Source organism: Primulina eburnea, chromosome 14 (genome assembly GCF_022965805.1).
Source record: "Primulina eburnea isolate SZY01 chromosome 14, ASM2296580v1, whole genome shotgun sequence".
NCBI lineage: Eukaryota > Viridiplantae > Streptophyta > Magnoliopsida > Lamiales > Gesneriaceae > Primulina > Primulina eburnea.
This window is the reverse complement of record NC_133114.1, coordinates 8,757,673-8,770,040: the sequence shown is the minus strand read 5'-3', so window position 1 is coordinate 8,770,040 and position 12,368 is coordinate 8,757,673.

Here is a 12,368-nt window from a genome sequence, read left to right as displayed (position 1 = left end):
TCGTAGCTACATCATTCAGACTAGACTCAATCCTAGTCTAGGGATCCCGATTCCAGAAGTTGGCATGCGTATATCGACTAGCAGTAATAGAAAAGACTCCAATTCTATCCACGCCGATATGGTATCGATCAACAGTAATAGAAAAGACTCCAGTCCTATTCACATCGATACGGTATCGATTACCAGTAATAGAGGAAGCTATTATTCTATCCACATCAATATAGTACCGATTAACAGTAATAGAAGCAACTCTAATTCTATCCACATCGATATGACATCGATTAACAGTAATAGAAGAGCTACTAATCTATCCACATCGATACAATACTGATTAACAGTAATAGAAAAAGCCACCATCCTATCCACATCGATAGCCAAACATCCAGTGACAGACTTTGGCACATCCGCCAATACACCATCTTATGACATCGTGCAATGTGCCCGTGGTGATCCCACCACTAACGGCACTTCTGTCATAAGATTACTCGTCTAATACCTGTAATCTATAACTCCAGAAAAACAAGTATATCATCAATCAATGCAAATATCAATGCAATAAAATAAAGTATGTGATTTAGGGAAACCCAAGTCTAAACCGACTCAAGTTCATCTCCCAATACCACATTGACTTATACCTTTCTTTCGTCGGTTCCTGGCTCAGTCGATTCCATGAACTCACAATCTGTCTGGTACTGACAATATCAATAATCTCATTTCAATATACGAGTCAATTCCATAACAATCTGATCAATCTGGATTTAATTCAAAATCAACGGTATAACGGTACAATTTTAATATCCCCGTCAATACCAATTCACCAGATAACAGTTACAATCTATAACTCATATCCCATACAATCCATAATCCCGCCACAATTCAAATCTGTCCGGTATCAACCGATTATAATCAGAAATTCATAACAATTCCATAATCAGTCTAATTTCTTAATCTGACTTCGATTCTACGATGTCTAACATGTCAAGAACATCATATATGAATCCTATTCAATTCTGACAATAGCATAATTTCAAAGCATGTCAAAACGTAGCAAAACTTACGTCAAAGTGTAGCCTACGTCGATAGGATTACAGTACTGAAGTCGGATTACAATTCAGACGGACGGATTTCTCAGAAAAGGCGTAAGGATTTTTCACTCTTTTCCCCTGACCCTTTTCTCGATTCCTTCTTTGTTTTCTTATCAAAGAACAAACGTATATATATATATATATATACTTACGTTGCATGTTTCAGCAACGTGTCACATTTCTTGAATCTCGGCTGGCGCTCGAGCGGTAATAAACTACCGCTCGAGCGCGGCAGTTTCTGTCCGATTCCTTTCGGATTTATACATTGGCGCTCGGGCGGTCACAAACTACCGCCCGGGCGCCCCTTCTTCTGCCCGAGACATGCTTCTAATGAACTTTGGCGCTCGGGCGGTCATTTCTTACCGCTCGGGCGCCAACAATTCTGCCCGAAACTTACACAAGTCATGTGTACTCTTATTTCGTGTCCCGATTAATCCTTTCGTAATCATATCAACTTATAATTCAATAATTACATATTACCAGGATTAATTTTCCGGACATTACATTTACTCTAAGAATTTCTCAGTTATCAATTTATTTATCAAAATCTTCTGTGACTATGAAATGTCCACTACTTTTTAACTTTAAAATCCTATTAATTTTTTTTTCTTCTTTATAAAATTCAAAACTTTTAATTAAAAACAACACAACTTTTCAAAAATACTAAATGCATAAAAATTCTATAAATCGTCAACTACCAATATCATACGTCAACATTTAAAAATAATCCAAAATTGAACTTCAAAATAAAGCATAAATATCTAAATAGAAAATCCTCAAAATCTTTTAGTAAAACTTTAAATACTAATATGTGCGGAAAAAAATGTCCCTCGGGAATGTACTGCCGGACTCGATCCACTCAAGCGTTAGTGCCTCCATCAAAATCATCATCTCCTGCAACCATCCAAACCTAGTTAGTATAATGACTCAGCATATTCTAAACATGAGTAACAAATAATACATATATAAGCACATGTATTAAAATCATATTTTTAGTTAAAATAAGCTTGTAATCATAAATATATCATAAATCGTAAAACTGTCAATCATTTATCCTTTTAGGAGAAGTTTGATTCTTGAAAGTGACTAGCTTTTATCATTTGATCGACCGATCAATCTTAGCTTCCCATTGCGCATGGGGACGGGCACTAGACACGTACGTAAAATGGAGATACAATCGTTGGGCTCCCTCTGGGGCCTTCTCCCTCACGATATTCCCAAAAATCATATATCGATCATATCCTCTTTGTCACAATAAATTCACATCCTTCAAAATATTTTTTTTCCTTTTTAAATCATAAACTATTGTGTCTTTTCAACATCTGAAAAATAACATTTTAACAGTAAAAATTGTACAGCTTTATCAAAAATCATAAAATTCCATATTTTAATCATAAAAATTTTAAAATATCATTTAGCGTGTATTATGGTTCTTAGGGCAACTGCCAAGCCTTTCGTACTACCCTAGACGTAAAATGACCATTTTATCTTTGGACCCTAAAATTCCTGATTTTGACGTCCTCTTTTACCTTTGTTGACTCGAGCCTTAAACTTAAAATTGACTTCTAATATTTTTCTTAGACATAAACCTGGGACTTTCGATTTAATTACTTAATTACAAAACCATAAAGCGTTTTAATCTCGAATAAATTCAAACTTAAATATTTTCTTCCTAAACCTTAAACATAAATTTTTCATTCCTAAACTTAACACGACACCTTAAAATACATCCATAAACATTTCTTAGACGTAAAATTAAGCTCTTCAACTACTTTCCCAATTCATTTTAAAACTTAACCGTACGTCTCGGTTTTAATCCGAGTCGACTCAAAACTTAACTAAACTTGAACCATAGCCTATTAACACCTTATTAACCCTTTTTCATCCCAAATCAATCCTATTAAGACCCTCGAACAAGCCTGGATACATGCTGAAAAATTCATACCCGTGTTTCGAAAACCCTAACTTGGCACAACCTTGAGTTCCTCCAAGCCTAGGCCCTAACCATCAAGTCCAGCCCCTAACCAACCATCCTAGGACCTAGACCAAAGCCTAGAATAGCTACTGGACCAAGCCCTACAGCCCCGCAGGACCACAGCCCTCAACCAGTCAACCCCAGCCTTACGCGACCCACACTTCAAGCTACATCCCTAAGCCTTGCACCATCCTTCCTCCAAGCCATCTTGGACAATGACTAGAACCTACCAGGACCCATGAACATGTCACAACAGCAGCACATGGCCTGCTCTTTCCTAGCCCTCAAGACCGAACCCTAATTCCTCGATCAACCAATTTTGATTCAGCCCTTTCCCTAACTTGTTCCTGCCCTTAACCAAGATTATATATACTCTTAAATATGTCGAAAATTTTCCCTTCCCATAGTCCTACCATGGAAGCCCCTTTATGCATCATAATCATGAGTTTAGAAACACAAAAACTCAAGTTTTGTTCATGTTATGTCATAAAAACGAAAATGTACAAAGTGTATCATGTTTTCCATGCAAATATGATTAAACACACATAATATGATTTGAATGGTGAAAAAGAAGGTTTAGAAGTGTGCTTTTGCATTTAAAACATTCGAAATATGAATACTGTCGCGGTGGAACGTCGGTGACGAACGGAGGACGATTTCTATTTTTTCCTACCCTTTTTCTTGTCAAAACCTAACCAAAAACCCACCTTGGAAAGCAAGGGAGACGAGTAGTTGTTTTTGGAAGGAAGAACGAGGAAGAAATTTGAAGAACGAAGGGAAAAAAAATCAAAAACTTCCCTTGGCTTGCAAAGAAGAAACGACCGTTGTTCCTCTCCTTCACTTTTACGTGAATGTGTGTGTGCGTGTATGTATGTATGTGTGTTTAGGTCTAGGAGTCTTTCTTCTATTTTTTATTTTTTTATTTCTTTAAATAAATAATAAAAAGCTTTCAAAATATTTAATTAATGAGCTTAATTAACTATTTTTAATTAATAAATTAGGTCCACTAAGATTTATAAAATCATTAGGCCTCAAATTAAAAGATTTAAAAATACTTAATTCCAAAAAAATCTCTTATAAAATACATAAAATTCCTTGCTCCCACTCATTAATTTAAACTTGAACTTAAAAATACAATAATTATTAAAATATTTAAAATAAATATTTTCTTAACTAAAATAAAAATTCAACTTTTAAATCTTTAACACTTTAATCGTCTTCGGTCCTCCATCCCCCGCCGATATTCGTCTAGAAATCTTTTAAATTATAAACCAAGCAAAATTACACAATTAATCATTTAGTCGCTCAAAATATATCATTCATGCATCCAAAATCATTTAAATAAAATATTTTAGCAATTTAATAATTTTCTAAATGCGGTCTATGTGAACTGATTTTCAGACATTACAAATTCTCCCCCCTAAATCTGATAGACTAAAATTTCGCGCTCCAACACGCTTTCGCTGTGTACTAGTCTGATATGCCATCTTCCATGGATAGTTGTGCATGGGAAAGCCCGTGAAGGAGAAGGCCTAGAAGAGAATTGTTTACGGGAGAGGACTTCCATAAAAACCCGAAGATCGAGATAGTCCAATGTTGTTACGATAGATTTGAGTCAAATTCTCTAACAAATATGTGAGTTATCTACATATTTTCAAATATAATTATAGAAAATTTCCACTAAAATACTCTTCAAAACATGCAAAATGAACCAACCGATAATTAGGTTTTTGGTTTCTTGGCTTCTTTTTTTTTGGTTTTACAACTGTCACGTCGTTCACCAAGGATTCAGCTTCAGACTATTTCTTTCTTATTTTTTGAAACCAAGAATGTCCAATCCTAGTAAGAAAATAAATTGAGGTGATTCTTTTATTAGATTCGGCTTTTTTAGAAATCATATGAACGCATGATTTATACTACTTTAAGATTAATTCAACAACAATATATAAAAAGCATGTCCTGAACAACACACATTCAAGAAAACGTGTAACGACCATGTGCTATCCCGATCTTAGGCTCCCTCAGGGGCCTTGTCACATCTTGGGTTCCCACTTGGGACTTTTCCCTCACGAGCTTTCACATGCGTCATTACTCATGAACTTCTCCAGCCCATGCACTGGAGCTTTTTTCTTCCCAGGATTCGAACCCAAAACCTCCCGAAAATTTGAAAGTCCACGTGAACCACATGTATGCAAGTTATTAAATTTCTTTGGTATTTTATTTAATTCTTATAAGGCATTAAATGCATGTTTATTTCATTATTTTGTTTTTAATTATTTTGTGCATTTTATGCATAATTATTGCATGAAAGAATTTATTTCATGAAATTTTAAAAGTTCATGCATTAAAGATTTTTAAGTTGCATTTCGCGCTCGGACGAGGATCGAAGACTGGGGAATTATCAGGAAAATTATTTTTATTATATGACTAATTTTTATTAATTAATATAAGATGTTTAAAGTTATTTTTTCAAGAAATGGACTTTGTTGGGTATTTTTACCCACCGGAGCATATTTTTAGTCGGTACACAAATTTTATCGAATCGTGGGACTTCTTGAGGGCTCGGTAATATTTTCAAAAAACTTGCGAACAAGAAATCTTTTTCGGAAGTGTGTTTGGGCTTGATGGGTTTATTTTTAAGCCTAATGGGCTCAAAACCTTTTAAACCACTTAATTATAATTAAGGGCCCATTTAAGCTTAAGCCTTTATTTAATTTAAATAACATTAAACCTATTTTATATTGAGATGGCCGCCCACCCCCTTATTTCAGCTGCCATTCTCACGTATTCTTCGCAGCAACCAGCAGAAATCCATCGGCCTAGTAGCTTCTTTCAAGAAAAAGTTCCCCGGCAACTCCCCGACGCCCGTTTGTTCGACGTTCTTGCGTGTAGTTCATCAAGGCATGCTTGTATTCTCATTTTCTCTACATACACGCCATAAGTATGCTCTATTTTATGTATGAAACTTTTATGATCTACATCATGCTTGCGTTTTGAATGACTTTGGCATGAAAATCTTGCATTGTTTTGACTCCATCTCGCATTTTCTGGAGTGGTTGCAAGGGGCTGCTGTTTCTGGATGTTCTAATGATTTTTCAAGGCGTTAAGGTTGAGTCTTATAGCTGATGTCAAGTTTCGGTGCGGAAGAGCAAGGGGCCGTGTGCTTTTGGTTGAGTTAGGGTCGGTTTTAGTGTAGTTAAGGGGATTGGGTGAGGCCGGTGATGTGTTGAGCCATCCCAAGCTATGGACCAAACCCTGGAGGGTTTGAGTCATGGCCTAGTGTGGTCGCACGCCGCTGGTTTCGGATTAAGGGTTGGTTGGAGACACAATACCAAAGGCACCGTGGATGTGCTCCTTTGGAGCGAAGCGAGTGGCTGCGCCTCATGGCTAGCTTGGGGCATTGCCCATGAGTCAAATAGATCCAATAGGGTCCCAATGTGTACTAGGAGGTCTAGGTTCGATGATGTGGAATGTGGTGCGGGTAGGGTTTTCGTTTCGTAACTTGCTGGAATTTTCCAGCAACCGTTCAGGGAATTATTCGAGTTTATAATGGCTGGATTCGAGATCTTAAGGACCTCTAAGATGTTCATTAGTGTGGTAAAAATTTGGGGAAATTTTGGTCGAGTTTCGGTTCGATTCGTGTTAAAACCGGGAACCCGTCCAAGTTTTTAAAACGGATCGGTTAAGTTGTAAAATGGGCTCGAGTTTATGTCTAAGAATGATTTTAAATATTTTTTGGGATATTTTAAGGAGTTTGGTAAGGTTCGGGTCAATTTTAGAGGTCTAGGATTGAAACGATAATTTTTGGGATTTCAGGGGCAAAATGGTCATTTTGCACCCGAGTGAGATTTTGGTCCTCGCAACACATTGCGCACAAATTTACTATATTTTTAATGTTCATGCATCATGATCACGATTTTTAAGATTTTATGAAAATATACGTTGCATGTTTGGATTTAAAGAAAATTGCATTTGTGCATGATTTTTATAAGTGATGTAAATAATGATGTTTTGAATTATGAGAATTAGTTATGGCTATCGAAGTATATGTAAATGTTTAAGATGCATATGTAAATGCTGATGATGAGGCCTAGGCACAGTGGATGTGTAATCCTGTCATTGATGTCCGATAGCCGTCGGGTACCGCGGTTCTATATATGATAGATCCATCGTAAATGATGATATACGATAGTCACCTCTAATGAACTGAATTCACCAATGATGAATGATGAATGATTAATGATGAGCTGTTTTGGCACGTCACGATTGCATATGACACGTTTACATTAAGCCTTTAAAGTTAATAAAAGATATGTTGAATATGATATTTTTCACTGTTGTGTGCTATGTATAGGTATTTTCTATTTATGGTACAGGTGTGTTGGCGTGTGTGATGCAGGTTAGTTAGATACCTGGTGGGCGACACGACCCGAGGACCTTATGATTTTCCGCACATTTACGGTTTTATGTTTTTGAGAGAAAATGAGGATTTTATACGCTGTTTTATTTTACTGTTGCTGTTAGGATTTTACTCGTTTTACTCCGCTATATTTTTATTGGTAATTGCTTATGATAATTTTTAAATGATGTTTTTTAAGTAGGATTTCATGCATGCAATTTTTTTAAATGTTTATTTTCAAAGTGAGAGTTTTTTTTAAAAAAATATATATATATATTTCGGTATTTTTAAAACGATAGAAGTTTCAAAATTTGCTCCACTTATCCAACTTGTTGACAAGATCAAACTAGACCTCAGACCCAGAATCCAATATAACATCTTCGAAAACAATAAAAGCATAAAATATAAAAATATTGAAAAACAATTACTTTTTATTGAGTAATATGGAAGGGTTCCTTCTTACAACATCAGACATGATAATCTTAACTATACTTGAATAATATAATACAACTGTGGAAGACTAATAAACCGCGATAGCCAGAAAAAGTAATTTACCGAAGAAACGTAAACTGCTTCAAAATATTTTCACCTTTTTTCATGGGAGTGTTTATGTGATGCAGAAAAATGATGGCGTATCATCTAAAATGATAGTGTGTCATCAAAAATTGCTGATGTGATAATGGGACATGACTCACATGTTCGATGTCTCCTGAACACTGTTAGAGTAGATGTCCTGCAAGCCAACGGTTGGCTAGAGAATTTATTGACTCAAGTGAAATAAACAATCTTTATTTTAATATAATTTAAATTTTTATGGTCTTGTTATACTTTATCTGTATACCCATGCAAATAGCATAGATAAAGTCCTTGATTATGCTTTAATACAAATGAATCGTAATTCGATGTTGAAACTCATTTCTAAACACTGCATATTCTAAATTCGTTCCTAGTCAATTCAGCCGCCTAAAACAGGGATAAAGGCCGCTTGAGCTCGAGACTAGCATCTGTGATGTTGTGTACTACATTTCTTGGTAAGGGCATAGAGATGTCCAAACATGCATATGGGTAGTCATATGATGATTATACCGAACAACCCTCCCTAGGACTTTCCAAGTGGTTATCATTCATCGAGAGGATGTCTGTGGTTATGATTGTACACCATTAGTCCTTACGACCCAGGACAACACTGAGGCTATATATGCTAGGGCTGTTCTTTGACTCGTTTACCGGCTCCAAGAGAGTCATCAGGTGGCGAGGTTGGGTATGTTGCGAGACATATAGGAGCCAGTGCATTGTAGACGGGGATTCACCGCTCACCTATGGGTGTGGATATCCTATGTGATCTGATTAAATAATAGTGCGTGGAATCTCTGGCCAGAGTATGAGATGTACGTTAGAGAAGGAGTTCTCAAATAGTACAGCGATGCCACTATTATAGTTATCACATAGTTACGAATTAATATGCAACCCTCGATGAACCAATGATTGTAGATTCGATCGGGATATATGAGATGAAGGAACCGTACTGTACGTTAATCATAATCGACTGGTTCTTGCAGGCACTATCAGTGATACCTAGGGGATCATGGGGCGATGCTACTAGACGCTCTTACCATGGTCCGATGAGTGTAATCAGAAATGAGTTTTGACATTCTTGATCAAGGTGTTGATGAAAAGAATGGGGCTAACTAGGGTAAGCCCGAATAAAATATTATGTCCTGAATCACAAAGAGTTGTGAACTCACGGCTAGCTGTATCCCTGAACCATTGAGGGTCACACAAGCACTGGATCGTTTGTTCCCGTTGAGAGAATAAATTCAAGGAGTTGAATTTATATTATGATATAGTAAATTCAAGGATTGAATTTATGATAATTAAATTTTGAGAAAATAAATTCAAGGAGTTGAATTTATGATATAGTAAATTCAAGAAGTTGAATTTATGAAATTTGGAGAGAATAAATTCAAGAAGTTGAATTTATAAAATTTGATAATTTAATTTATTAAACTCAAAAGTTGGGTTTATTAAATATTAAAGTTTGGAGGTAATAAATTCAAAGAGTTGAATTTATAATTTAAATATTAAATTCAAATGTTGAATTTATAATGGATTTAAATTAAATGTAATGGGTGTATGTATTTTGGGCTTGTAGGAGTACAAGACCAACATACAAATTATTAAGGTTCTTAATTGGACTTTAAAAGATTAATTAATTAATTAAACTAGTTGGACTAGAGTAATTAATTTATTAAGCCCATTAAGTGTTTGATTTATTAATGGGCCATAAGTTTAAATATATGTGTATTAGGTTTAGGGTTAATTAAGAAACACTCATAATTTTTTTTTTAAAAAAACTAGCCTCCACTACTATCAATGTGATTCACGAGAAACCCACCAAAAATTCCTCCAAATTTTTGGCCATACTTTTCAAGAAAAAGAAATTTGAGTAATCTCTCAAATTTTGATCTCAACGTAAAAACTTCTTTCAAATATTCTAGTGCTATTTGAAAGAGGAACAAATCTTCTAGTCGTGGACTTAATTAGAAGAATAAACAAGGGAGCTTTTGAAGATCGTTCGTAGGGATTCATCAAGAGCTAGATCCGTCATACCGGATTAGTTGGAGCCACGTGATCTAATTCACAAATGTATAATTTTCTAAACATCCTATGAATGTTTTTGTTAAAATCATACGAGCGTCCAAAACAAAAAATATTTTGATTGTCAAAATAGATAAATTTTTTTTAAAACTTCCGCTACATTTGGGCGTGTAAAAAACCGAGATCCAACAAACACTCCGGTGAAAAAGAATGAAATTGAAACAAATGTGCAAGTTCACGAACTAAGACCTTGAATTGAATACGCAAGCTACAATATCTTACTGTACATTAGGGTCTAATACTCTAAATAAGTTCGAACTAAGTTCCGTCGTATCTAACTAGAAAGAACAGAGGGTCTGTTGTGAATTATAGCTTACTGCTACTACCAAATCACCCAATTACTTCACAAGCATTGCCTTCTTCCTTCTATGTTTTTGTCATTAGTATGACACCATATGCTAGTGTGGTTTCATATTTCCTGGAACCTAATGGAAAATATGGATTAATCTCAAGTACAACGAGTATTTTTACTATAACTCTATTTTATTCTCCTCTAATCAGTGAAATCTAGGTTTACTTATTTCTTTTTGCTCATAACCTCATCTGATTCGATGATTATAAAAGGTCATCGAACAAACCCTTATTTAGCAGCAATTCTTTCCTTAACACAATAACATATGCTTTGATAGAATACTTGCATGGTATCTCAAAATGTTTTCGAACACGGCGATTCCCCTTTGATATGAATCTTGACACGAATAAATAGCAAACACGATTAAAAATAAATCGCACCCTCTATTCAATTACGATATTAAGATTCGTGTGTTTTTCCCGATCTTTTGAATCAAGTAATATGTGATATTCACCTCTAAACTAGCAAGAGTTTAGCAACAAATAAACACGAGGATAAACAATCGAAAACTATACGAACCTTCGAAGAACTTTGCCTACGACAATCCGCACAAGCAACGATCGACAAACGCCACAAAGTTAAAAACTTTGATAAGTTTGATTTGATTTGACAAAGCTTGGCTTTGAAAAAAGTTAAGAGAAAATTCTCAAAAGTTTGATAAACTCAAAATATTATGTGTATTCTGTATAATTTTTCGTCCAACATAGTCAATATATCAAAAGATACCATGCAATCTAGTGTCCCAAAATAATAAAACTCTAGAAAAGGAAACAAATCCGCGCAGAAAACGCTAGGCACGGACCCCGTGCAGACCTCCGTGTCTGGGTCCGTGTACATACTGTACTAATCTTCAATCTGGATCAAAGGACACGGACCCCGTGTTCACCTCCGTGTACGGGTCCGTGTAGGCACTGTATTCGCCAACTTCAAATGGCACGGACCCCGTGCCTGGGTCCGTCTCCAGGTCCGTGGAGCCACTGTAAAAACCCTCCCCAGCTTGTGAAGGACACGGACCTCGTGTGCAGGTCCGTGTACTGGTCCGTCCAGACTCGGTAAGCAACACCAATGTTTGAACGACTTTCCGTTGGCCTCCAAACGTACTCCCATGCATCGCGACCTCTTCAGGCTTACTCATGACTCCTTGTAGCGCCTCCTTGAATCTCTTTAGTCGACCCCTCGTGATTGGTCCCTCCGGCAACTGCAAAGGATCCCATGCTTTCCTTGGGACGTCCACGTTCGCATCATCCTCCCCTTCTTGAAAAGGATTTGTCCTCAAATCTTGCTCATCACCTACATCAAACAACGACAAATCACTAACATTAAATGTAGAACTTACGTTGTACTCACCTGGCAAGTCGAGTTTGTAGGCGTTGTCATTGATCCTCTCAAGTACTTGAAATGGTCCATCGCCCCTAGGTAATAGCTTTGAGCGTCGCTTCTCCGGAAACCTCTCCTTCCTCAAGTGTAGCCACACCCAATCGCCCTTCTCGAATACCACCTTCTTTTTCCCCTTGTTAGCTTGCTTAGCATATTGCTCATTTCGCTTCTCAATATTGGCTTTTACCTTCTCATGCAAACTCCTAACGAATTCAGCCTTCTTTTTACCGTCTAAGTTTAACCTTTCACTCACAGGTAAAGACATCAAATCCAACGGAGTCAAAGGATTAAACCCGTATACAATTTCAAATGGTGAATAGCTAGTAGTAGAATGCACACAACGATTATAAGCAAATTCAACAAATGGCAAGCAATTTTCCCAATTCTTTAAGTTCTTCTTGAGAATAGCACGTAATAAAGTTCCTAACGTCCTATTAACTACCTCAGTTTGACCATCAGTCTGAGGATGACAGGTCGTAGAAAACAGTAATTTAGTGCCAAGTTTAGCCCACAGTGTTTTCC